The sequence below is a fragment of the Odocoileus virginianus genome, chromosome 26 (genome assembly GCF_023699985.2).
Source record: "Odocoileus virginianus isolate 20LAN1187 ecotype Illinois chromosome 26, Ovbor_1.2, whole genome shotgun sequence".
Classification (NCBI taxonomy): Eukaryota; Metazoa; Chordata; class Mammalia; order Artiodactyla; family Cervidae; genus Odocoileus; species Odocoileus virginianus.
Genome location: NC_069699.1, coordinates 27,488,320 through 27,515,240, shown reverse-complemented (window position 1 = coordinate 27,515,240; position 26,921 = coordinate 27,488,320). Strand labels below are relative to the sequence as shown.

The 26,921-nt window shown below is 40.1% G+C and overlaps 1 protein-coding gene across 15 annotated transcripts in view; it reads right to left on the bottom strand.

Moving 5' to 3' along the window:
- The window catches only part of FOXP1 (forkhead box P1), a 615,660-nt gene that overhangs the window by 309,534 nt on the left and 279,205 nt on the right, over window positions 1–26,921 (bottom strand). For 13 of the 15 annotated variants that reach the window (XR_011483693.1, XM_070455670.1, XM_070455679.1 and 10 more), the window contains one exon: window positions 24,447–24,507. The gene's annotated coding sequence lies outside the window, so the exon portion shown is untranslated. Of the gene's footprint in view, window positions 1–18,019; window positions 18,111–24,446; window positions 24,508–26,921 lie in introns of all 15 variants that reach the window. The other 2 variants (XM_070455673.1, XM_020910344.2) reach the window with 1 other exon arrangement.

Here is a 26,921-nt window from a genome sequence, read left to right as displayed (position 1 = left end):
TTAGTACTAAACAATATTCATTAAGAATCCCACCAAAGTGCAACATGTAAGTAAATCAAACCTTTGATGCTCTATTTTGCAAATTTCATGGGCCACTAGGGATAATTAAAAGGGCAATTATATAAAGTTGGTGCAGTTTTGAGAAACAAATGACATTTTCTGCTTTAAAGCACTTGATAATTTGATATTTTGCTATTAGGGCCATCATGTGTACTTTTATAGACAGGCAGCCAAATAAACAATAAATGTTCCTTAACAGCCTCTAATGATTGTTTTTGCCCACTGATATCCCTCACCATTCCTGTCCATAAATCATATGCCAAGAGATTAAGGTAAAGATAATGAAAAAGTATTAGAAGCCATTAAGCTAGAGGAGAAAGGAAAAATAAGGCTAAAAGCATGGCTTTTCTTCTGGGCTTTCTGCAATGACGCCCAGCGAAGTCTGAGCTTCTAAGTGTGAGAGTGGGGCTGCGTTTGTCCCAGCATTTAACCACCGCTCAGAAGCCAGCAAAGTACATTACAGCTCATGAAAAATACAGCGAAGAGACTGCTAGTGGCAGAGGCATTTAACTTCCTTGTTAGCAGCCTCCCCCAAGTGGCACTTTTTCACCGGCAAGTTGTTTATTATGTTCGGTGCCAGGCAAAACTGATTAAATGGGGCTCTTAAGAATCAAAGCGTTATAAATTCATAGAAATACAGCAAGCAATAAATTCCATGGAATTAAAAGCTTACTAGTGCTATTAGCATTTCAGGATGTTTGAATTGTTAATACTGATGTGCAAAAATGATGTGCCTCTAAGACAAGGCAGACAGAGGCAACAGAGGCAAGCAGCTCTGGATTTTTTTTTAATCAAAGTGGCACTGGGGCTTGGCAGTTGTTGGAGCCACAGGAATGGAGGCGCGGAATAATTACGCCCCAAACTGTCATCTGCCCTAAAAAGTCAATCTCACCTCAGAAGGAGGGAAGGCACCAAGTAAAGGTTTACCCCCAGGGAGAAACAAGAGTAAAAATATTATGCAAAGGATTTATGCTTTCAATGAATGGAAATTCCATCTTAACAATGGAGGAGGAGGAGGGTTTTATCTTGGTACCTGGTCTTAGCAAGGATGGGGCCCAGTGTGTTGTGACTGGTTGGATCTTTGTTTTCTCACAGAACAGGTAACCCCAGATCAGAGGCCCCCATAATTAGGGTTTGGGCGTATTGCTGAGCTGGCCAATAACTTTCCCTGGATTGTCACAGTTCATCTCCAACTTTTTCTGGGAGTTTTAAAGGTGACAAGAGGTGAAAAAAATCAATTATTATGCCATTACGCAAGTAATATTCTCCCAAATTCAAGACATAAAGTGGCAATTCTATTGCATCCATCTATTAATACTTTCTTCAAACAGAAATGCATCTGAGGATCTTTCTCAACAAATACAAATGTAGGAGAATGAGAAAGAGAAAGAAAGAAAAAAAACAGATGAGTGCTTCTCAAAGACAGATTTTTTGGAAAAAAGTGCAAGGATATGGTTGACTTCTTTTTTAGGAAAAAGAAAGAAAGAATTACTGTCTACAAATAAAGTGTGATCACTTAAAACCACAACTTAAGAAAGAATATACTCAAATCCAGAATTACCAAAATTCAGAGGGGAAAAAAAAAAGCAAGCTGTCAATCTAGATAGATACCCAAAACATCAATTCATCCATCCCAGAGATGGCCAAAAAAGTACTATTTTCTAACATATCAAGAAAACTTAATTCCTTTGATAAAAGACCCACACGTGTAATAGAATCTACTGACAGATCACTGGTACATGTGATTATCTCTGGGGCTATGTTCCACGTGCAGCTGCTAACATTTATACTCACTGAAGCTGTCTGCTGCTTCCCCACAGAGAGACAGAGCCTGCTCATGGACCAAAAAATAGAAAGGAGACAAAGAGGAAAACCCATACAGAGAAAAACTCATATCCATTAATGTGCTTTCACTGGGCTTAAGTCCAAAGCCAGGCATCGTTACAGGAGCATCATCTTACTAGGTGTCTGCCTCATTAACACTGCGGTTCCTAATGGTTCTTTCTGCCTCTAAAACAAGGCCTACTATGTGTGGAACCTGGACAAGGGAGATGAATACATCTAACACATTGTTCTTGTAATCAAGGAAGCCTAGGAGTCTCATGGGGAAATCATCAGTTATAAAGCACCTATTAGATATTCTAAATGAGGAATCAAAAGATTCTTAAAAGACAAGTTTTCTACCCATTGGGATTTTAGAGTGACTTTAAGATAAGGAATACACCCCCAAAATAACCCCTGAACAAGGCAGTACTGTATCAGACAACATTCTATACACAGTGAATGATGGGTTTTTTTTTGTGTGTGTGCGCAATAGTCTCCAATTATGACAGTGAAGAGTAAAAACCTTGACAAATATATCACAGGGGAAAATTTATATAACAGTGAAAAATAATATGCATAATTTGCTCCTGCCTCAGTATCATGGGTGAGTGGACCACACTGTCCACATGAGCTAAGCATAACGACTGCATCCAACAGCTGCAAACAAAAACCAATCTGGTCCTCAACTCCAGGGGTCTCACAATATGCAAGGCGGGGCTGGGGTGGGGGGACAAGCTGCAACGAGAGTCCTGAGCAACAGTAGAGAAGACCTAGAAGTTTCCATGTCTGTGTTCCACATTAATGCCCACCACCCCTGTTTCATTCTCTCACACAGGTCTCCATGCTTGTTCCCCTTCAAAACCAGAAATTCCCCCTATAGCCTTCATTCCCACTAACCAACAAACCCTTCAATCTCAATAAGCTGCAGTCAAGTGCTATACCAAAGAGAAGACACTTACACTGTCAGCTTCCGACAACTCTCTGAGGTGAAGAACTCTGTCCGTTATTAAAGGGCTTACCTTGCTGCATTTTGTGCCTAGGGTTTGGCATCAACGGAGCACAGTCTTCCCAACTTTCTGGCTGATACCCTTTCAAGGGTATCATTTCCCAGAACTGCTGAGGAAGGGCTCAGTTCTAGTTTACTTCTGAATGTGGAGCCAACTGCCTCACGGCCACGGCTTCCTTGGTTTGGCAGATGCAGGACCTGCAGAAAGGAACCTGCTCGGCTCCTTGGCCCGCAGGGTCGCCTCCATTCTCGCTAAATACAAATTAGAACCCAGTACAGATGAAGACTAATGGAAAGCCACACACCCACGGGTACAGATTCGCCCCTCTCTGTGGTCCATAGGGTCGCAGAGAGTCGGACACGACTGAAGCGACTCAGCATGCATGCATGTATTGGAGAAGGACATGGCAGCCCACTCCAGTGTTCTTGCCTGGAGAATCCCAGGGACGGAGGAGCCTGGTGGGCTGCTGTCCATAGGGTCGCACAGAGTCGGACACGACTGAAGCGACTCAGCATGCATGCATGTATTGGAGAAGGACATGGCAGCCCACTCCAGTGTTCTTGCCTGGAGAATCCCAGGGACGGAGGAGCCTGCTGTCCATAGGGTCACACAGAGTTGGACACGACTGAAGCGACTCAGCATGCATAGCATGCATGTGGTATTTGACCCCCTCTGCTGGCCCCTAAGAATGGCCAGATTTAGGTCGGTGAGGAGGACAAGAGAGAATCCACTCAGGTCCAAGACTGAGCTGTGCTCAAGCTCAGATCCCAGAATTCTCTGCCATGAGGTGCTGGAATGCACCAGGAGGACGAACCATCAAATGACGCTGTGCTCTCCGCTTGCCATGATCTTCCTTCCTGCACGTCTGGCTCACGGCAAGTGCCTGACCCTTAAACCAATATAACAAAATTTGACTCTATTGATTTGATACATGCCCAGGCCATCTCCCTTCCTCCTGACTACCTTGGCCACAAATCACATTGCTTTCCTCTCTCCTCTGATCTCCTTGCCTTTGTAAGGTTCAAGACCACTGCACTGTATTTTCCAGCACAAAAGTTGGCTGATATTTTCCTGCTGAATCCACAGCCCTTCAGTCTTCCTTGAACATAGCCCGACACTGCCAGTATGACTGCAGTAGCTGGGAACAAAGTTTCTGGTGACAAAGTCTGTCCTTGAAATGCAAACCCTTTGCTAGAGGGGGAACTACTGCTTGACAATAGGGTACTAATTGTGTGGCCAAGACAATGAACATAAAAAGGGATCTGGGGAAAAGACAGAGGTAAGTAACACGCAGAGTAAGAAACGTCTCTGCCAAATGAGAGCAAAGAAATAAAATGCTGCAATATTCTAAGGACGAGTGCTTACTGCGGAAGGTCTGATGCAGGTTGGTGAGGGTGGCCTCAAGATGACAAGAAGACAGTGCACTGGCCATTCTGAAGCCTGATAAGCAGAACCTGATGAAAATTAGAACTGTCTGCTCTCTGGCATCTTATACTGGAATGCCTTCAGCCTCATTCTCGGATCTGTCCGCACGCAAAAGTTCTTCCCACAGAAGGCTTCACGTCAGGGTCACCTCTTTCATGAGCCCTCCTTAGAATTCCTTTGAGTCTAGTATTTCACATCAAAAAGGGTTCCCACATGAGCTTCCGTACTTTCCTTAACAGGGTATAAGCTCCCCAAAATCTGCCCAAGAATTTTATTCATCTTAATGTCTCCAGGCTGAGAGAATCAGGAATATAGGAGGAGCTTGGTATTGATCAGTTTCAACCAAACTGCCAAAAGCAAATCAGCCTGCAATATCCCCAACCCCCATCCCCACCCCCACAGAAGCACTGGAACCACAGGAAGGCTTGAGAACAAATGCCTGAGGGTTAGGGTTAGGGGGGGCCTAGAGACCTTCCCTGCTGCCCTGGGAGCTGAGAGTTTGCAAGGATGGAGCTACAGGGGTACTCACCTTCAGGAAGGGGAGTCCCATTAACAGGGGGTCACTTTAGAAGAAGGCAGAGGGGAGACATGAGAAATGTAAAGATGAGGCTTTAGGGCTTAGATTGAGCCTCAGCAGATCTATACCCAACCTATTCAGTTATGTTGTCAAATGCAGTCTCCTTTTGCTTAAGTCTGTATGGATAGGCAGTGTCTTAGCAATATGCAACTTAAAAAAAAAAAAAAAAACTGTTCTATAAGATACTTAGATAGTACAAGTCGATAACACAAGCAAACATTATACACGTGACAAGCCATGCAGAGCTGGGAATCCAGAGTGAGGACGTGGTTGATTTGGGCTGAATCAACTGTTTCTTATCACTAGGTTTTGAAATCAATCAGCAATCACACCTGATTTTCACATTTACTAAAAGCAAAGATTTAAAAAGATTATCATCAAAACCCAGTATCTGATCCTTTCCCGCAGGGCTTGCTGCCCTTTAGGTAATAACACTTTGGCATCCTGGAACAGCTATGTTCAAAAGGGTACTCAACCCATACATGTATAATCAAATAGCACAAACAGGGTAAATAGGGACTATAAATTCTATCCGTGCAAACCACCAATTTCCCTTCCCAAAGGCAATCAGTGTTACCAATATCTTGTCTCTCTCTTCCAAAAATATCCTATACAGACACAATAATAGCATTCTGTGTGTATATCTTTTTTTCTGCCTTCTACCCAAGGACTAGTATATTTACCCTCAAGTCACTTAAGGTATCTTGGAGATATGTCCACATCAGCACATACGGTTCTACATCCTTTTCTGAGAGCTGCAGAGCATAGTCCCCGTGTACTTCCCACCCTCACCCCATGGACAGACCACAGACTCTTTGCATCCTGTCAAACACTGAGGGAGTTCTGCTGCTTTTCCTCCCACAACAATGCTACAAGTTATATGCCTGTACACAGACCTGAGATAAGCTGGGGGAATGTAAATCCCAAGAAGCAACAGCTGATTTTTACCACTAGAGTCTGCAACTGTGTCAGTTGGAAAGAGAAATCCCCATCACCTTTCACACACCCTCTACCAACACTTTCCTTTTCCTGGCATTCATCTGATAAGATCAGATACTCAGATGCCCCGGAGGGACACTGGAAACAAAAAGAAGAGCACAATTCTGGAATACCAGCTAAGAGTCTCTGCAGAATATCCCAAAGTACCTGGTAAAATATTTCACCAACCAGTTTTTCAAAAAATTAATACATTTTATAGACCTGTTAGAAAACCCTATTGGCCTACCCCGATGGTATATGTGAGAACTCTGAGTCCACTCCACATCCCTGGAGTTCCATGTGGTGTGATCTTAAGTCCAGATCCCTGGAAGCAGGACAAGTGGTCCCCCATCCTCTCACACTTATCCTTTCTGCATTTTCCCCCTGTCTTTTCCCACCTTTAACATAGCTTGGAGCATTCTTTCAGCCTGTTTTCCTCCAGTCTAATTATTCTTTAATTTTAAATAATATAATAACTTTGACATTTTCATTTCTAGTTAAACCTTGCTAATTTGCACAAATGATGGGTAGACACAGCACAAATTAGCAAGCCTGAAAAATCAGCAAACACAAAAAAAGCCAATGATTAAAGAGAAATCAAATAGGCGCATTATGAAATACACATTTATTTTTAAAAGCAAATTCCTCAGACTTGTGAGGAAATATGGAGCAGTGATACTTGGCTGCTTTCTAATACTCTCTCTTTTCTAAGCTATAGGGTTACTTTTTCCCCCTACATGGTCTCCAGCAGTGATATTTTCTGAACGAAATATCAGAGCACATGGTAAGCCTAAATGTTTCTGAGTAACTACATGATCCCAAAGACAGTTCATGGGTTCAGTTTTGCTCCTGCGATTTCTGACTCTGGTTACAGGAGAGAAAAAACACACTATCTTAGTCCACTGAGGTAGCTATAATAGAATAACATAGACATGGTGGCTTATAAACAACAGAAATTTCTCAGTTTTGGAGCCTGGGAAGTTCAAGATCAAGGTGCCAGCAGAACTGGGACCTGGTGAGGATGTACTTTCTGGTTCAGAAAGGGTCTTCTATGTCCTCACATGGTAGGGAAGGGTGACAGATCTGTCTGATAACCTCTTTTAAAGGGCACTAATCTCATTCAAGAGAGCTCCACTCCCCCCCAATGACACATTCACCCCTCCCAAAGTTCCCACCTCCAAACACTATGACATTGGGTGGAAGGATTTAATATATGAATTTGAGCAGAACACAAACATTCAGTCTACAACATAAATGAAAGTGGTTCCAACCTGAGCAACCAAAGATGTTTCCAACCCAAACTCGACACTGCTCTAGTTGATATGCTTACTGTCTCCCTCTGTAAGGCCATACAAGTGAGAATGCAGCCTAGAGCCTACAGTGCTCTATTCTCAGGGTCTTGATTTGGGTCTGGCACACAGCAACACACGTTGTGTGTGCACATGTCCATCAAGAGTATGGAATCTTTTCCTCGTCTCCTTGAGTGTGGACTGGCAGTGCTTAGACGAATGCAAAGGAGTGACTAGCGCTATGCCAGGCCTGGGCCTAGACCTTCAGGAACCTGGCAGTGTCCAATCTTGTGCTAAGTCTATCATGATGGTGCAGTCAGCTTGGGAGCCAAGTCATGGCCAGCGCCAAGTGTCAAGTGCAGACATGAGAGCCATCTGAATGTTCCAGTCAAAGCTAAGCTCCCCGGTGAGTGCACTCCTGAGTCAGCACCATGCCGAGCAGGGAAAAACCACCCCTGCTCAGCTGTGCAGAGGAGAAGGAAATCAATCCTGAAGATTCATTGGAAGGACTGATGCTGAACTCGAAGCTCCAATACTATGGCCACCTGATGTGAAGAGTCTGCTCAGTAGAAAAGACCCTGATGCTAGGAAAGATTGAAGGCAGGAGGAGAAGGGGACGACAGAGGATGAGATGGTTGGATGGCATAACTGACTCAATGGACATGAGTTTGAGAAAGCTCCAGGAGATGAAGGACAGAAAGCTTCTGTGCTGCAGTCCACGGGGTCGCAAAGAGTTGGACATGACTGAGCGACTGAACAATGACAGGAACAAGCCCTGCCCAAACGGAAGTATCCTGCACCAGTGGATGCTGCTTAAGCCAGTTTCAGGTGAGTTTGTGATGCATCCATAAACAACTGAAGTAGAAATGCTCATTCTTTGTTGCAAATCAGTAACTGCACACCTTCTTGTTTTCTGTATCTACTGTCTGCTGCCCCTAGGCCTTCTTAACACGTCACAGAGTGATCTTCCCAAAACACAAATGTGACCATGTTTTCCATCCCTCTAATCCCACCCCACCCCATCTCCCATGCCCCACACTACAAATACAAGCAAACAAAATTGCTTTTGAAAGCACAGATCCATGGATATTCTGCCTGTAACCTGCATCCTTGGCTGCATACTCAGGCTACACCTTCTCCACATGGCCAGAACCTTCCACATACCACAGTCCACCTCGACACACAGGACATGATGTTTCTTTTCTTTGGCTCCCCAATAACCTCCACCCTTTTGCTCTTTCTCCAGATCTCATTCTAACCATTATTTCTCCTGGAAGCCCTCCCTGAACTTCCTGACAAGGCCAAGTCCCTCAAATGTAGACTCTCAAAGCATCACGTACCTCCATTTCTTAGTCCTCATCAGAATAGTTTTTATCAGCTCCCATTAGTCTGCATGAGGTTGCAACGGTGTTATTTTTGGCTCACTCCTATAAACTCAGCAAAAAAAACCCACAGTGTCGGCACATAGGAGAAACTCAAATATGTGTTGGAAGAGTGAATAAATGAATAGTATGGTCACCTGGACTGCCTACTTCATATCCTGGCCACACCACATAGTAAGGCTGTAACCTTGGGCATGCCAGATTGATGGGTGGCCACCTCTCTAAGCCCATCTTCCTTCATCTAGTGAAAACAGTGAAAACAGTGGCCTTTACCTAAAACCCAGGTTTTTCTTAAGTTTAAATAAAATTACATGTAACAACACTTAGCCCAGCACCTGATACGTAGCAAATATTCAATAATCAGCTATGACTATTAACGTCATTTACTATTATTCCCATTTCTCACTATAAGGAAAAGTCCTAAATTGCAAAGTAACAGGAGAGTCTTTCTCTGACCTTCGACCACCTTTGATCCCTTCAAGAGCACAGACGCCCTGTACATTATGCTAAGCTAATCTCATTGCCAAGCTGGTCTCCAACAGAAAACACCTAGACTGCCTCCATCATGGTCCTTACAAGAGCTCATCTCAGGAAGGCAATTAAATAAAGCTGGTTAAACAAACTGTCAACAAATAAATTAACAAATACACAGCTCTTCTTTCTTAAATGTCTTACAGGCATTTAATGAGGATCACTTTTACTCTTGATAGATATATAAACTGATGCTATTCTTCTAAGAAAACAACTTGAAAACAGACTAACAGTCTCCATATATATCAATGCCTATAAATCTATCTAAATTTTAAATATGTATACTTTTCAATCTAGCATTTCGCATTCCGGTACTTCGCTTTGTGTCAGTGCTTCTCAACTGGGGCGCTTTTGCCTCACGAGACACACGGCAATGTCCCGGAGTGCTTCTGGTTGTCGCGTGTTGGGGTGGGAAGGGGGTACAGACAGGGACAGACACGCTGCTGACATCTAGTGAGTGAGAGGAGGCCAGGAAAGCAGATAAACATCCCACAATGTATAACAAAGTCTCCCACAACAAAGAATGATCCAGACCAAAATGTCTACAATTCTCTACTTGGGAAACCCTATACTAAGGAAATAATCAGATGGGCTTGCAAAAATGAATACACAAGCTTGATCACCAGCACTACTGTGTACAACTCTATACATTCAACAAAATAGGACAGGTTAAATAAACTATGATATATCAACACACAGCTATAAGGTGATAATAACGCTGCCATATGTCAATTTCTACAGAAAGATATTGACAACATATTTTTATATTTTAAAAAAGTAGGGGAAATGTAGCATTATTTTATTAAAACTATCATGTGCCTGCCCCCAACTGCCAGAGAGGAGTATAATTTGTGAGCCATAAAAGTAATTTAAACATTTCTAGTAGCTACCTTTCATAAGTAAAATGGAGCAAATTAATTTTAATAGTATATTTTATTTAATCCAATATATCTAAATACTATCATTTCAACATGTAAGAAATATCTAAACTTAGGAGATATTTTACAGTCTCATTTTTCAACATCTAGAGTGGCTATGACACTTTCAGCATGTGTCAATTCAGACTAGCTACATTTCACCGCTCCAGACCTGCTGGTGGGAACTGGTTACCATACTGGACAGCCCAGGCGTGTTCAGTAACAAACAGGGAAGGAGCGAGATGTTTAGAAGGATTGTCTCCAAAGTGGTCCGGGCCCTTACTCTGGGGCGGAGGTTGGGGGCGAATATGCAGTTAGTAATGTTTACTTTCTCACTGTGGCCTTTATTACTCTTTGTTTTTATGAGAAGTGCCATGTAAAAGTGCAGAAAAATCAAACTGCACAAAGTCTGAAGCAACAGAGAGAACCCCTCGTCAGGTGTCATGAGCATAAGACAACCCTTTGGGTGACCTCCCACATCTGTGTTGAAAATGACAGATTCTGGAGTTTTCAGGGAAAGGGCTTGCCACCATCTCCCCTGTGTGCACATCTACACACACACACACACACACACACACACACACACACGGGTGCGCATGCACGCCCTAGCAGGGTCAAGGTCATTCCAACCAAGTGTATTCCAAAGAGCCAACCCTCCACTCCCACATCTAAGTCATTGGAAAGTTCACTTTCTCCCAGATAGACAGGAATTCCTGGTGCCTGCCCTGCCCACCCTCTTCCCCTCTCCCTTCCCTCTTTCTCACTGGTCACGGACACAGAGAACATTCAGGGCAGTATCTACATAGGTTCCTGAGTGTGAAGTGCTGGGGACACGAGCCTAAGGCTCCTTTAATGCAGTCTCCATATTTAAGGTCTACAATAAAATCACGCCCGAGACAATGAATCTCACTCAGCACAGCCCTGGAAAATCTTTTCACACTATTTTGGTCACATGGTTTAGGTTTCAAAAAGCGTGTGGGTCCCAGACCTCTCCATGTGAACTCAGGAGCATCTGGGTGTCCATGGCCTGGACTTAGATAACTGTAGCACCTAGATGGAAGCTGCAGTGTAGCTCAGAGGCTGCCTCAAAACCTACAAAAATCAGCTGGTTGGACCCCTCTGAATGACCCCAACTCCTCACCTGTGGATCCCAGGTAAGAGATGAGAAGGAGAGGAAGATGATTTTTATACTGCTATCCTGAGACACTCAGAAACCATTTCCTTCTAAGAGGGACCTTAAAGATTTTGTTTTTCTTTTCTCTTTGGGACCAAGGGAAGGTATTAGGAAGCCTATTTCACTCCTATTTCCTCTAGGCTCACTGATAAAAACAGACATCTAAAAATGTTTTCATTATTTTTAAAATTAGAGAAAAATTATTAACATCCTTAACAGCCTACTACTACATTCCACGCGCTATGCTCACAGTGAAACGAGCTGACATTCTAGAACACTTGCTATACACCAAGCACTGCTCTAAGAACTTGTGACTTGCAGTAACTCAGTTTATCTTCCAACTACCTCAGCAAGGGAGGTACTAGTGTAGTCCCTATTTTTTTAGATAAGGAAGGGGGAAAAAAGGCTTGGAAAGATCTGGTATTTCTCAACATCACAAAGCTGAAAAGTTGCAGGACAGGGCCTAAGTGCAGAACTCTAAAAAGGAACACTTAACTCAATGGTCCTTTCTGTGATCTTCACATCACACCTAAGAGATGGGCCTTTCACTGTCCCCTGTGGGGACCTATGAGCGAGGAAGTCAGAAACAGGCCCTAGAATTGACACGTCTTAAGTCAGACACAGCCTCTCCCAAACCGCACTTCTTGGGGTGAGAGTGGGGGAACATACTGGTCTGAAACAAAGAGCTACCCCTTCCTCACTTCAGCATCAGAAATGCTTATTTTTTCCATTTAAAACTGGTCATGTTTTGAACCGATGATGACAGTAACCCAGCAGGCACGCAGACAGGAGCACAGGTTCCAAGGGTGTTCTGGGGAGTGGGGGACGCCAAAGGGGGGCCCAGGGTGGCCCTGGCCTGGGACCTGCCTGTCCTCCATCAGCCCGACTGCGGGAAGTCTTGAGGAGGAAGAGTGTATGTGTGCGTGCATGTGTGTGTGCATTTATTTTTAATCTGTAGATTCAGGGTTGTGGAGAATCAGCTTGTTGGGCTTACAGACTAACAGAGCAAAACGCCTGGGGTGGGGGGTGTCACTGCCAGTGCCCCCACTCCCTTTTGGAGCTCAATTGTCAGCAACATTCCTACTCAACTGCAGGAAATGGGAGGGGCCCCCTGAAGCCCACGGGGCTGTCCCCAGAATCTTACTGTTTAGTTGGACACAGCCATGCTTCTCTGGAAACTTCTGGAACCTACTTGGAAGATACTAGCTCACTAAATAAAGGGACTAAAAGAAATGGACAGAAGCTTCGTGGGCTGGGGAACACAGGCCCTACTCTCCGAGGTGTGATAAGGGGGCTGGAGATAGGACCTGGCTGAACACTGTGTTTTGGTTTTTAATTTGAGATGCTGATGGAAACAGAGCATTAGCAGATAGAGTAAGATGAGCAGCAGCTAGTTGCTCTTACTGTGCTAAGTCCTTTATACAGATCTGTCAATCTGTGCTCACCATTAAGCAGTGAGGTATATCCACCTCATTCACAGAAGAACTTTCCTTTTTTGGTTTACCAAATATTCCCTGTTGCCCTCAATACTGCCCCAGAATAAGTAAGCACTCAATAATTATTTACTGAATAAAGAAAGAACTCAAAGCATCAAAGTTTTTGAAAAGCTTGTGAGCCCCAGATCTCTCCATGGGATTTCAGGAGCATCAAAATGCCAATGGTTTGGTCTTACAGTATTTTACACTCAAATCTAAGCTACAACATAGCACTTGGTGAACTTACTCTGTACATTCTGGCATAAGAACCAATGGTCAAGTAACATTCCAATGACCCTTCTCTAGCTGCCCAACACCTTGGATTCCCCATCCCCATTCCTACACACCCTGACTGCTTCCCAAACTATGAAAATTTAAAAGAAGAAATATAAAGAGTCTCAAGAGACAAAACTTCTAGACTTCATTTGCAACAACAGAATTGAACAAGAGAAAAAATGAGGTACACTTTTTTCTTCTACAATTTAAATGATAATAACAAAAAATATTAAAACTCGGTGTTGCCAAAATTGCAGTGAAATAAACATTCTCACTCAGTATTAGCAGAATAAATTGGTGCATTTTGAAATGTACGATGACAGCATATATAGAAAATCTGTTACAATTCCAAAACTCTTCTAGGAATTTCCCCCTATAGAATATATATCTAAAGAAATTTCCCCCTGTAGACTGTATCTAAAGAAATGGAAACTGATTAACATATGTACACCTATATGCCCACTGTAACATATTATAGAAAAATTGTAAACAACTCCCACACTCAACATTGAAGAATTAAATTTTGTTATATACAAAAAAATGATTAGTATGCAGTCATTTAAGATGTCTTCATGACATGGGAAAATGTTTACCATGTAATGCTAAACTTAAAAAAATATACAATTCTATATACTGTATGACTGCAGTTATGTTAAATATGTGTACATAAAATTAAAAAATAAACTATATGTTATTCCCAGGGTCAGGATTCTAGATCACTTTTACTTTTTTATTTGGTCAACTTTCCTACAATTCCCTATAGTGAGCTGGTTTTTATACTTGTAATCAGAAAGAAAAAAAGAAGAAGAAGCTCATAAGAATTGTCTATGTTCTATTACTACTAACATTATGAGAATTTAATTAATGAGTTCATATGACCCTTCCAGATGACAAGTCTACATTGGTCTTTACTTATTTTTATCCTACTTAAGAAAATAAAGAGAGGATGTCAATCCCATTCCAGAACTAGGGGGAACAAGATTTCAGAGCTAAGCAGTTCCAATCAGTTACACAGTGTGAGCCTCAAAAACAATGACCAACACATCTTGCTGTTCTTTTTTGTGTCTCAGTCTTTGGAAAAACACATGCCACAAGGGAGTGGCTGACTGGGATGAACCAGTCAGACAGAGACACAGTAGACATCTAAATTCTCATGCTATGTAAAATACTCAACTATTTAAAAAATTCCCAATAGTTGTCAACTGGCAGAAACATTTTAACATCACACACATACTCATTAAATATCCTTGTATAAAAATAATCATGCCTCAGAAGGACACAGAGAGGGAGAGAGAGGAAGCAGGGAGAAGGAATAAGGAGGAAGAGAAGAAAGGCGGCAGAAGAAAACAAAGAAGGATAAGAAAAAAAAGAGAAAGAAGGATGAGGAGGAAGGGGAAGGAGAGATGGAAGGAGAAGATTTAGATGCTTGAGCAGGAGAGGCGGAGAAAATGAAGGAGTAAGAGAAAATGAAAAGTGGACATTTTCTGAAGTGAACATATTTAGATGATCCTTTTCATATTTCCTGTTTTTAAACATCTGTAAATGGTGTTAATTTCCCTTACCATAGCTGGAAAAAGGAAAGCACATTGGAAATGAAATTTAAGGAAGGGCCATCCATATAAAAAATACATTTTGGTTTTCATCAAGTCTATTTTTTTTAACAATGAAACTTCAATATTTCCACTTGTTTTTGATATAATATCATAAAAGGGAGGAAGAGGTATATTAAAGAGACAAGGACTCCCAACATAGCTGGCTACAATTACACGGTTGATGCGAGAACATCTTTTTCCTTCTCTGAGTCTTAGTCTCATCTCCAATAACTTATAAAGAATGGACTAGAGAAGGCTAAGTTTCTTGGTTCTCTCTGAAGCTACAAATCTAAGGGCTAGACAGGGGAATGGGCACAAAGGACAGAGAGAGACAGCTCAATTTCAAACACAGCCTCCCAGGAACTCAATAAATATGTATTGCCTAAACAATTAACGACAATACTGCTGAAGTCTGGCATGCAAGAAAACTTACTGTCTGGCATGCAAGAAAACTTAAAACTTCTAAACATTAAAAGCTATCAAGACATTTGAGTTTTCCTGGGTAACGTAGACCAAAACTCAACTGAAACAAATTTTGGAAATACAAATCTAGACCAAGTAAATTCACGGCTGTTCTGGGAAAAGAGAAGGAATGATGTTTGGGATAACACAACAACAAGACGATGAATGGCTGCCCCTGGAAAGAATGCAAAGTTCCCTGCTCCCATGCTGCAAATCAAGTTGCTAAAGTGAAAAAATATCAAGTGATGATTCAGATCAGAAAAGAAAAACGTCGAGCAACTTAAAGTCCAGAAATGTTGAAATCAAAGTTAATGCAAAATGTACCTCATTATGGAAAACACATGTAGTTGATGCTAGGGGCTGATTTCATGTGCCTCAGATTAATGTTAATATTACTTAAAAGTAGAGGGAGAAACTGAGTGATAATCTGTAATTCCAATATCATATTTATAAGACTAATTCAAGATACTAAGTTATCTTGAGACATCCTACACAGGCATACTGGCCATCATTAGTAACTGGAGGGAATCAGAAGACCCATCATTGCAGGAACAGATAACACATCAGTGGAAGTCACCAATGTACCCTAAAAATAAGACTGAGATATAACAGTGATATATCTATTCCAGGATAAATCTGCTCTGGGAGTTGGTGATGGACAGGGAAACCTGAGTGCCGCAGTCCACCGGGTCGCAAAGAGTTGGACATGACTGAGCGACTAAACTGGTAACAGTGATAACTTGGGAAAATACTTATGACACTTTAAGGGTAAGAGCAGGAAACAAAATAGTATATATGGTACAATACATATTAAAAAATCTGTACATACAAAACACTGCAGGATGGAGATAAAATGCTGAACTATTTAGATGAGGTCACCAGTGAAATTTTTCTTTCTATATTTTCATGCTCTTCTGATTTCTTTTAATGCCATTTTATAATGAAAACAAATTGAGAAGTACATTTATCATCTTCCACAAAGAGGGGATATTCTTACCTCACCCAATACCACCTTAACGGTAGTTAGTATCTAAACAGAGAAAATATATGTTTTTCATTATTTTACCTAAAATTTCCTAGATGCTCAAAGATTTGGGATCAGCCTAGAAATCTTGAAAATGTTCAACTGTTTCCGAATTTTTGAATGAGCCAGAATCTTTGATGTTCTTAGTTAATTTGAAAGACGGATGAACTCATCAAAGACTACCTATATTAGTATAAGGTAAAGGTAATAGACTCATGTGCACCTCCTAGTACTTTACTAATCTAGAGACCAGGTTAACCACACCAAGCTCTGAGGTACTTTAGATGATTAAAGCCTACATTTTAACTTCAAGATTTAAGTATACATCTCCTTTTACCTCTGCCTTTTATGCATATTTAATATCCAAACCACTGGATTAGAGATCTGATAGGGTTCCTCACTCTCCACCATCCCCCAGGAGATGTTGGGTCACCCTAGTTTATCTTTAGCAAGAATCTTGTTAGAGCAGTTTACCCAGAATCCCCCCTTACTCCTGATGTTTTCTTTCCAGAAACTTTTCAGCTACTGACCCCTTGCCACTCCCTAACACTTTGGCTATAAATTCTCACTTGCCCATGTGGTATATAGAGGTGAGCTCAACGTCTTCTCCCTCCTGTAAAATCTCACTGCGGTATTCCCTACACCTACCGCGATGGTCCTGAACAAAGTCCACCTTACCATCTTCCACAAGTGAAATTAAAGAACTGTTTCCTTTAATACTATCAACCTTCACCCCACAGGCTTCCCTGTTTCTCTCAAGGGCAGCCCCATCCTTTCAGCAGTTGCTTAAACTGAGAGTCCTCAGTCTTCTGACTTCTTTCTTAATTACTACAAGCAATCCATCAGTTGATACTACCCCATCACTTAAGACAAAAATCTTGGGAGTCATCCACTATGTAACTGTTTTCAAACTTCACATCTATTTTACCAGACTTCCTTGGATTCTTCCTAGATAAGCTAAAAATTTAAATATCAAACTACATGTGTTAAGATTTCACAAATTCCCACCGCTTCCACTGCCGTTCTCATCCTGGCCACCAGATCTCACTGAGATTATGACAGTGGATTCCTAACGCATCTCCCTGCTGCTCACCGCACCCACCCACCATTTACTTTCAAAACAACTTCCAGAGTGATCCATTTAAAATGTGACTCAAATCCTGTCTCATCTCAAAGTCCATTCATGGCTCTCTGCTTCACTAAGAGACTAATAAGAGTCCAATGAGCCTTAATGCCCTACTAGATCTGGCCATGTTATTTCTGGCCTTGTCAGCTACTACCCTTTCCCTTGGAAGACTTCACTTTTGCCACAGTGGCCAACTTACTCTTTTTTAGTACATGTCTTCTTGGCTCAAATGCCTGCGCTTCAATTAGACTTATCCTGGCTATTTACAATTGCAACTCCTTCCCTCTGGCAATTTGACCTCCCTTACCACCTATATTTTCTTCACCACACTTATCACCTCATATTTACTTATCAGGTTGCCCTACCTGTCCACACCTGCTCGAGCCACAAGCAGAGGCCTTGTCGCTGTCACTCACTGCTCTATTCCCCACCGGCTTGAGCAAAACTGCCCAATAGAAATACAATGCCTGTCACGTATGTAATTGTAACCACACGGGAAAAGCAAAAAGAAACCTTGAAATTAATTTTAATATTTTACTTAATTCAATATATACTAACTATGCTCATTTTAATGTGTAACCAATAAAGGAGAGTTATTCAAATAGTTCACATTCTTTTTTCCATACAAATTCTTCGAAAGGCTTTGTGGATTTCAAGTTTATAGCACGTAAGTTTGGGCTAACCACATTTCAAGGGCTCAATAGCTACATGTGGCCAGTGGTTTCAATATTGGACAGTGTAGATCTAGTCTATTGCATTTTTCTCTACTCTTTGTATACTTATCCTATTTATCATTCAAATTCTTGGGCACAGTCCAGTGAATTGATTACCTAACTCACAAATGGGTCCCAATATGCTCTTTGAAAATCACTGCTCTAAATAAACTTTAAAGAATGTCACCTGTAATGAATGGTTTAGGACACTTCCTTTGGTCTCCAGAGGCTGCTCACAATCCTTTGAAAGAGATACTGACTTCCAGAAAAAAAGAGGCCTGGAGGAAAAAGTGAGGAAGTAAAGATCCATGCCAATCTATAAACTGAAATCATCACAGTCTGTCCAATGATGCAAGATTTTAATTAAAAAAATATTTTTAAATAACTCACTCCACTGTCAGATAATTAACAAAACATCTAATTACCTTTAATTATACACCATATACCTGCTAATATACAGGATTCAAGGGAAAATCTACATGATCTTCACACTTCAAAAAGAGTGTACCTAAACAGAGCATGAAGACTTCAAGCTTTTCATTTTTCTTTCCCCTCACTCTCAACGCATGCGAAGGCCATGGAAGTACCAGCTCAGATCAAGGACAGAGCAGTGCAAACTTAAATGAGTAATTTCACTTGCCACTTATGAAAAGTCCTACTCACCAACAGACTTTTTAAAAGATACCATCGAATTTCAAATCCATACTCAGCCTTGGGCAGAAGGTGTCAACTTTTAAGAGACTCAAGAATTCTACCACTGGTATACCATTCACTCTTTTAAGGTCCTGGATGATACTAGATACTAGGAAGTGTGCAGTCAAGGTTATCAAACATGTGCTACCCTAAACAGAGTTTTGGGTACATTTTTGTACATTTTTTGATGTACAGTTTTTGTACATTTTTGAGCTTCAGATTTTCTCTGAGATTTTTGAATTGCCAAAGAAAGGTAATACCTCCTACAACTGTTAAGTTGTTACATTTTCAACTAAGCTGATAACTTCTTCTGAAGATGCTCCAGGTGGATAGTTTGAATATTTGTGCCCTTGGCAGATGAAAGAGCCAAAACATCATTTTAAAAAGATGACTAGAACCATTTGTTATTTTTTTTTTTTACTGTGCAAAATATGGCTACTTGATAACTGTTGCAAATATTGTCTTTACTACAAAACATGCCTTCATGTACGTTTCAACAAGTAACTTCTGCTTGAAAACGAACTCTATTGAGCATATTTCTCTGGAAATCAATATTTAAAATTTTTTTCTTTGAAACGAACATTCAAGAGAGACAGCTCTTGTTTACAGAGTTACTTAGTTTAGCATTATGGTTAACAATGTTTAAAAACAGCTAACTTAAAATGCAAACATTTAAATTCTGAAGTTTAACTGTTGGGAGGCCAAGTCTATTTCTATGGAAATACAAACAACATGAAAAGGGTAATTTTCTCCCAATTCCATCCCTGGAGAGAGTATTTCAGGGCACCATTGTGTTGGACTTAGGAGTAAGAATTCATATAACTCTGAGATGGTAAGAAAGTTAAAAATTTTAATGCTTTGGATGAACTTTGAAAACATTATGCTATGGGAAAGGAGTCAGTCACAAAAGACCACATATTGTATGATTCCGTTTACATAAAACGTCCACAAGAGGCAAAACTCTATGATGGTATTTGTATTTGTTGTTGCCAAGGGTTGGGTTGAGGGGAGTAACTGCTAATGGGTATGGGGGTCTCTTTCCAGGGTGATGAAATTGTTCCAAAACTAGATTGTGATGATGGGTGCAAACTCTGAACATACTAAAGCCATTGGACAGTTCATTTCAAATGTGTATGAATGCAGTCAAGGTTATCAAACATGTGCTACCCTAAACAGAGTTTTGTTTTTGTACATTTTTGAGCTCCAGATTTTCTCTGAGATTTTTGAATTGCCAAAGAAAGGTAAGACTTCCTGTATCTGTTAAGTTGTTACATTTTCAACTAAACTGATAACTTCTTCTGAAGATGCTCAAGGTGGATAGTTTGGATATCCCAATAAAGCTATTAACAAAAAATTAACAGGCTTGATAACATTCACCACAATACTGGCATGAAACACACAAGAAAATCAAATTAGTCAAGGATAGCTTTCAGATCATGGTAAAATACATAAAGCTCTGACACCCTGATCTCCCTGTTAGAGAATACTTTCTCATAACCACCACTACCTGCCCTTTTGAACACCTGTCATCATCATCATGCATAATGTCTGTCCTCCCCTTTGCTACATAGACTCTAGGGGGACAGAGATGGTATCCTTCTCATGTAGTGCTGTGATCCTAGCATCTGGCACACAGTCATCAATAAACACCTGCAGCAATAACTGACGAATAGCATATGTAGTATATACATCTATATTGTGTATGAATGAATGAATGAAGGAATGCAATATTGGGTTGGGGCAATTCAGCCAGTCAAGTTGCTGGAGAGCTAAATGTCCCCTTACATCTGTTCTCCAATACTCCCAAGCTCCTGGCTCCCCAGCTAGAGGCATTCCCCAACAGCCACTGCAGCTTCTTGTGAAATGATCACAGTCTAACCAATTAAATGTCAGTGGATGTGACGTGTGCAATTTTTAAGTCATTTGCTTCAAAAAAAATTGCTTGCCATGGACTTCACTGTATTTCAACCATATAGATAAGGACAAAGGCCCAAAGGAGGGAAGAATGAAAGAGAAAGAACCCATCCAGTCAAGCTGGACTGGCCAGATTATTAGATGAGACAGGGAAGTAAACTTCTATTTGATTTAAGCCATTGTATGCAAGAGTCTTTATATCAGCCTAGTCTTTACCCTGAGTGTTACATCCCGGGCACGGGTAGGCTGAGAGCGAAGGGGAGGTAATGTGGAGTTCACTGCCTAACTAAACTGACTGACTAGTCATTTCAGCCAGAGTGGTCAGCTGGTAGCTCAATGAAAACACTTTTCCAGTGTCTTTTATAACAACTTCCTGAACAGGCAAATAAGTCAAATGCTGAGTGTTATAAAGAGGTCATTTTGAAAGGATTTAAACTCAGAATATTGTTGTCATTAAGTAAACTTTAAAATCACGTTAAATATATACTTTCAGAAGAACCAATGAATATATTTAAAATGGCTGGGTAGCTAGTTTCAACTTTATTTGTAACCAAGAAATAATCTGTAACATGTAAGACACAATGAGTAAAGTATATAAAGACACCTTATAACTCTTTGATCTAACAAAAAATAGCTCAAACTGGGGGTAGAAGAAAAATTGAAATGATTACACTTTCTTTTATATTTTCTTTCTTTTTTAAAAAACTTTTTCATCAACAAGTTGACTGTAAAACTGAACCAACACAAAATACGAAGCTTTAAGATGACCAATGTTTAAAAATAACCATTTAACTTGTCACCTATACAGGCTTTGTAATTATCATCAATTACTCCCAGTGCTAATCAGAACTGAATCAAAAACAATGAATTTCACAAATTAGATTTTAAGTTTTAGCAAAAATCTATATGGGTGAATTGCAAATGTTTGGGGGAAGCAGGGAAAAAATGACATACATACCTATATTAAACCACCAAACCAAGGCAGCCATGACAGAATGACAACAATATAATTGTGACCAGAGCAAGTTGTCTTTTTAGCCCCAGTCTTGACATTTTACATGACCTTGGATAAGTTACTAATTCAATGTGATCAGTTTCCCAGTTTGTAAAGTGGCGATTATAATAATTACCAGCTACCTTTAAGGAATGCCAGCAACTAGATCCATTTTGTAAAGTGCTCAAATCGACTTGGAAGAAACTGTTAATCACTACCAAGCAGGATGACAGTTATTCATGATCCTTCAGACTCTGAACCTCACTGTGAAAAAAGGTTTCATTTGGTTTTCAGAATTTGCCTGGCCGCTTTCCTGCATATAACCAGTTGTTTCCAGAGTATCAATGTAGGGACATTTACTTGTATTTATGCTGACTGTTAATGATTCCCAGATGCCACATTTGAGCATGGCAGTGACTGAGGAACTCCGGGCATCTGAAATCTGCATCCTCTGTGTGATGCAGAAGACGGTGCTGGTTTCGTGATCATCACATCACTAAAAAGCATGGTCTCTCTGTTTAAGGTTTATTCACTGGGAAGAAATACTAAGCATTCTGTCCAATTTTATACATATTTTTAAAGAGTTTCTATTTTTAACAAATCTTTTCCCCCCCCCTTTATATATAAGGATTAATTTTCGAAGGACCCTTAAGCTTGATAAAAAGTAAGAAAAGTACACGCAGCCTATTTGTCTATATAACTTATTTCTAAGAAAACATAATGGAAAATGGAGTCAGACACAAACCGAACTTAAATTGTTGAAGAAAAACAGTTAAATAATAAAATATTAATTGGGAGCAGGAATTTGAAGTTGACTTTAAAAAAAGTATCAACAACAAAAAGTTGAAGTTGTTAGGAAAAAAACTACTAACATTAAGCAAAAACTCTTACTCTGAGATTCCAAGCTGTCAAGAGAAAAAGAATAATTAGATGACTGTGTTGTTCAGTTTCCTTTGTTTTATGAAAGAAGACAACAGAAGGACAAAATTTTTCTATGGTCCTGAAATTTGACAAGGGGTTCCTGACTTGCAGGATAGCATATACCGTAATACACCATGTTCTTGATGGTACTTACAAAGAAGCATTTTTTTCTCCCTATGGACTACCTCTCTTAGTCAACAGTAATGACACATTCCTGGAAACTTTACTTTCCCCCAAACATGCCCTTGACTCACAATATCTTTAACAATATCATGAAATTGGGAAAAATTATTCTATCCAAACTCAAACATTTTCAGGTTATGGGTATAACCATATTCATCATAAAGACATAAGCCAGGAGAAAAATAATTTATGCTTACAGATACATTGTAAATGTATCTGAATACATAAATCCGAATAAAACAATGAAAACCTACTATTAAGTCCATTTTTGGAGCTGTAGGAATAACTCAACTCTCAAGCTAAATATTTTCTATTTTCAACCACTTTTTCAGCTTTAATCTTTAGTTTCACGAGACACTTTTGCTACCAGCATGAAATGAGTTCAGCACCTGGCATGGATTTGAAGGAGCAACGCTCTGGACTGAGATCTTGTAGGGATCACAGAGACAGGACACAATGTACATACAAATCAGCCGCTGAGGCACAGATAAAACAGCCCACAAAACAGGAAGTAGTGGCTGGATGACCCTTTGCAGAAAAAAGCTGCAGATCCCTGAAACAGATGAAGACTGGGAAACTGGGAAGTGCTTTGCCGAAAAGCACTCTAGGTATGACTTGATAACCTTAATTACTGGTTGGAATCACCCCTTCCCACGCCGGGACATCTGAAAGGTACTATATCCTCGTTGGAGGACAATTAGGTGTCTCCCACACGGTTTAAATTAAACAACAAAGATGGTGAAGTGAGGCAAGCTGGTTGGACTTTTTAGTCCAAATGAAATGTGCCAGAATGCAACTAGAAAAATAAATTTCTACTTTGATAATACCTTCTAGAACCCCCAAGCCCTGAGTAAGATTAAAAACAAAACCGATCTAAGAATCTTCACATTACGAAAGTTTCACAAAAAACCTTGCTCAACTAAAGAGTAAAGAAGTCTGTATCCTACAAATTCATAAACTTTAAGTTGGTTAAGATCTAAACAAAGGCTTTGTGCAACCAGGCTGGCAAGTAACCTGTTTTAAAATTGACACAAATCTACTCAGTGAAATGGAAGTACCATTGGACAAGATTCAAAAATAAAATGAAGATGTTTGCTCCTTAAGAAACATCAGACTTGAAAATGACCTGCAAGATGAACGTGAGTGAGGTGACCCGCTTCCTTCAATGGGGAGATACTTTGGGTATCAAAAAAAAAAGAAAAAACCAAATATGTAGCCTCCATAACCATTTTAACCAAAGTGCTTTTTTTTTCCACCCCTGCTCCCAAAAATTGAGTTTGAGAAAATTTAATTTAGCTTTAATTCATCAACCTACATTAGTCTCTCTGAAAACTTCTAATTTTAAAATCAAGTACTCATTTGATTTTCAAGTAAGGTCAAGAGAACAAGACAGCTGAGGACTGACATCACAGGGACATGCCCCACGCCTCACAGCAGTTACATCAACACGACGCGTTGCTATGGTGCCTGACTATTAATTTCTGAAAGAAGGTGATTATAAAGCCGCCAGATGAACATCCATCGGATGACACCACTTCAGCACAAAACACTGATATGCGTTACTCCTATTTGCAGCCTGTTAATTTTATGAATCACCATTTTTGTGATGTGAATATTCCTTTCTAACTTCAAAACTACTAAGTCAACTACCAAAAAAAAAAAAGAGTTTAACTCCCACAAACAGGGGGAAAGTTTGACAATATTTAGAGGGGAAAATGTGACTATGTGAACCATTTCTTAAGAGCAATCTTTTCTTTAAAGGCCTCCAAAAATATGCTACATATGTACTTACACAAATAAATACATGCAAATTTGATAATTAGGAGATCTGAAAAGAACTGAATTAAGATGCCGAGAAGGCAGTAGATAGAGTCCTTAACGTAATTCCACTAATTATATTTGCATTTACCTTTTTTGGCTTCTGCAAAGCAATCTTCTGTTACAGTCACCTCAAAAGGTCACTTCTTACCCTGAAAACAAAAGAGAATATAAAAAATCTGAATGTCAAGACAAGCAGCAACCACCTATTTGCCTGGGAGAGACGCAAGATAAACAATGAAAGAACTCAATTCTATTTAATGGCGAAAGACACTCGGAGTTAATAAAAACCAGTGCCAAGCCCTCCGCTTACGGGACCATGTGCCTTTGAGCTCTTCAAGACAATAACAACAACTTGGATGTTGGGAAAGTCAAGGTGAAACATTTCACATTTTGCTTATGAACTTTTTCTCATCCTGTTGTCTATTCATTTATTTCATGTGGAATAACCTGTGAGTCACAGGACTTTGGGAAACCAGTCTGCTACTTGAACCTGTCTCTGTTTGGTTAACATTCACAACATCTCTAATTTCATTAAAACAGACCCTCCCCCCCGCCACCCACCCACTCTTGCAAGTGAGTTAGCTCTTACAGACAAGATGCTTTATGCCACTCTGGACTTTTCAAAATGAATAAAAGCACCACAATTTTCAGCTTGGGGAGGGGTTTGGGGGGTCATCAGTGGGTGAAAGCTGTTCTCACAATGTTTTCCACTTAGAATATATCTACCAGATCTACTTAGCTCAATAAAAACGGTTCATGTCAGATGAAATAAACAATTCAAATCAAGTTTCCTAAAACACAAAGAAAGCACAGAAGACATCTAACTCCTGCATCTGCATACTCCCTTATGCAAAACAGTGTATAATCCTTTAAGAAACATTACAAGCTGCCTCTTTCTGCCCATGTAACTGGGATCAACATATGGCACAAGTGAAAAGAAAAACATTTGTTTATTAATTTAGATCAAGTTACCAACAGGGTACAGGATTCATTCCACATCAATTGACCAAATGCTCATATAATTTTTTTTAAGATGGTGAAGTCATACCATTCTTTTACTGAAATGTTAATATCCTTTTGCTTACTCTTCAGAACAATATGTAATGAAGTAATTTAAATTTTATACAGAATATATCTCTGCTCATCGCTCGGCTGTTGGCCCTGAATGTGGAAAGACAAACATCATTGAGAAGAGTTAAATCCTATTTCACTAGGGCTAAAAATTTGAAAGTGGTACTTTGGTGTGTACTATCTTTGAGGAATTGATCGGAGGCCAATTTATGACATTTCCACCAGCAAGTGTATGCAGATTCTTGCCATTAAGATTGGGAAAAAATGCAGGCTTTGAGTGAAATCATAATTTTCATGTTTACTGTAAGAGGAAATTGGAGGTTTTCACCATAAATGTTCACCATTTGGGTGGGGGAAAACCCTAAGCTCTGGGACTTGAAATTACTATTTTGCAACCTGCCCCAAATCTTTTTATTTTGACACAAAACAATTCAAATTGAAAATGAAAATCGTGTGCTTTACTGCTGAGGTGTGTCACCAGGGATTGGTTTCTCCAGGGATGAGAACTTGGTTAGAGGGCAAACGGTGATTAAAAAAAAGAGAGAGAAAGCAGTGATGGTCCGGTCCTCGAGGTAATGCTGTGATCTAGAGCAGCCCCGCCCCACACCAATAGAAAGAGCGTATTAGACAAGAGGCAAGGAGACCATCTCCCACAAGAGCAATTTCCAGCTCCACCACTTATCCGATCTTGAATGGAAAGTAAGTGAACTCTGGTAGACCCTACTCAATTCAAGACAAGAATGCCCTTCTCCCTCCCTTTTATTTGAGATGTTCTCCAACGTGTGCGCTCTAAACTAATTTTCATGTTTGTCTATCGGGTTGCATCTATTTTTGCATGTTTGGCAGTTGGGTCTCTAGTATCAGACTTAGCAATGCAGATAATATTGCATTGCAAAGATTATATAGGCCTGGTAAATAACTGCACCTTGTTTAAATTTAATTTTAAAAACTGATGAAAATGCCTACTTTGAATAAAGTTGTCTTGAGTGTTACATTCAAGCCTGCAGAACATTTCCAGGTAAGTACTGAGTCTGCTTCTCTACTTGCCTATCTACACAGATAGGTAAGTGAACACAGAGCAAAAGCATAAGCTGGTTCCCCCTCACAGATCTGTAACACTCCCCCAGAGGAAACTAAAGTTAATAACAATATCATACCATTGACCCTCCATCTTGTAATCACTAAAGGAATATAAATTTGGCTACATTTAATTTTTACTTAGACACAAAAAACTGGGAGTGGAATACAAACCCTATTTTCCTCCATTTTGAAGTTCCAAAAATTTTAATATGCATTGTACATTTGACCATGCATTAATTTATTTCTGTTGATTTTATTTTTTAGTATACATTAGCAAAGTAATCTAAAAGATATTTTTCCAGCTTTGCTGAGAAAACATTAATAGTTCAACAGCTGTTTGCCATCAGGCTAAATTAAATGAAATATGTCAATATAACAGACAAGAAAATTAGGGAGTAGTACTGGGGTCTGA